The sequence below is a fragment of the Schistocerca gregaria genome, chromosome 11 (genome assembly GCF_023897955.1).
Source record: "Schistocerca gregaria isolate iqSchGreg1 chromosome 11, iqSchGreg1.2, whole genome shotgun sequence".
NCBI lineage: Eukaryota > Metazoa > Arthropoda > Insecta > Orthoptera > Acrididae > Schistocerca > Schistocerca gregaria.
In genome coordinates this window covers 25,212,094-25,214,309 of record NC_064930.1, presented here as the reverse complement: position 1 = coordinate 25,214,309, position 2,216 = coordinate 25,212,094, and positions in this window count along the sequence as shown.

The window sequence follows — 2,216 nt, the reverse complement described above, 5'->3', positions numbered from 1 at the left end:
CAGAAATCGTAGAAACACACAATCAAACACAAACGGTACAAAAAGAAATACATGAAAACGTACAGGCTATTCAATTAAATTTAACCAGAGTACAGTCCGCATGTGAAGAAATACCTGACCAAGTTAATGAAGTTACCGAAGAAGTCTGTTTTCTGAAACAGGAGACTCGACGTATGAACGCGGACATCATCAAAATAAATGAAACTTTAGAAACCGGTAATGTAAATGAATCAATAACTGACCGGGAAGCAAAACTTGTTGAAAAATTAGGTAATGAAATCAAAGTAGCCGAAGACAGAATACGCAAGGATGTTGCTGGTAGACTGAGTGTTTCAAATGACTTGCCTACGTCAAGCAACAGGCAGCCTGACACTTACTCGCCCGTGCCAGATTACGACGTCAAAACGCAGAACATGACTCGCCCAGTCCGGTGCATGTGCACGCACCGGCGCAGGCAAGCCATGGCTATTCGCCAAACGCGGTGCTGCAGCAGGCAGTAGGCGCGTCGCCTTGCATCTCGACGGTTCTAGTCGATGAGAGCCTATTGAAACATAGACAGTTTCCAGTTTTCGCCACAGAATCCAGAAAAACTCGTCCAGTCGTATTCGTAAGAGCATTTAAAAGTGTCTTGCCAAGAAACTGGACTGAGGCACAGAAGATTCAATGACGTTTGATTTCATGGTTCGCACGCTGACACTTGTTGATGGCCCAGCACGGAAACGTGCTGCAATCTGTGGAAGGGCTGCACTTGTGTCACGTCGAACGTTTCTCTGCAGTCGTCGTTGGTCCAGTTCTTGCAGGATCTTTTTCCGGCCACAGCAATATCGAAGAATTGATATTTTACCAGATTCCTGATATTCACAGTACATTCATGGAGTGGTCGTACACGAAAATCCCCTCTTCATCGCTACCTTGGAGATGCTGCGTCCCATTCCTTGTGCACCCACTGTAAGACCAAACTCACATAAATCTCGATAATCTGTCATCGTAGCAGCAGTAACCGATCTAACAACTGCGTAACACACTTGTTGTCTTACAGGGTGTTTCAAAAATGACCGGTATATTTGAAACGGCAATACAAACTAAACGAGCAGAGATAGAAATACACCGTTTGTTGCAATATGCTTGGGACAACAGTACATTTTCAGGCAGACAAACTCTCGAAATTACAGTAGTTACAATTGTCAACAACAGATGGCGCTGCGGTCTGGGAAACTCTATAGTACGATATTTTCCACATATCCACCATGCTTAGCAATAATATGGCGTAGTCTCTGAATGAAATTACCCGAAACCTTTGACAACGTGTCTGGCGGAATGGCTTCACATGCAGATGAGATGTACTGCTTCAGTTGTTCAATTGCTTCTGAATTCTGGCGGTACACCTGGTCTTTCAAGTGTCCCCACAGAAAGAAGTCACAGGGGTTCATGTCTGGCGAATAGGGAGGCCAATCCACGCCGCCTCCTGTATGTTTCGGATAGCCCAAAGCAATCACACAATCATCGAAATATTCATTCAGGAAATTAAAGACGTCGGCCGTGCGATGTGGCCGGGCACCATCTTGCATAAACCACGAGGTGTTCGCAGTGTCGTCTAAGGCAGTTTGTACCGCCACAAATTCATGAAGAATGTCCAGATAGCGTGATGCAGTAATCGTTTCGGATCTGAAAAATGGGCCAATGATTCCTTTGGAAGAAATGGCGGCCCAGACCAGTACTTTTTGAGGATGCAGGGACGATGGGACTGCAACATGCGGCTTTTCGGTTCCCCATATGCGGCAGTTCTGTTTATTGACGAAGCCGTCCAGGTAAAAATAAGCTTCGTCAGTAAACCAAATGCTGCCCACATGCATATCGCCGACATCAATCCTGTGCACTATATCGTTAGCGAATGTCTCTCGTGCAGCAATGGTAGCGGCGCTGAGGGATTGCCGCGTTTGAATTTTGTATGGATAGAGGTGTAAACTCTGGCGCATGAGACGATACGTGGACGTTGGCGTCATTTGGACCGCAGCTGCAACACGGCGAACGGAAACCCGAGGCTGCTGTCGGATCACCTGCTGCACTAGCTGCGCGTTGCCCTCTGTGGTTGCCGTACGTGGTCGCCCTACCTTTCCAGCACGTTCATCCGTCACGTTCCCAGTCCTTTGAAATTTTTCAAACAGATCCTTTATTGTATCGCTTTTCGGTCCTTTGGTTACATTAAACCTCTGTTG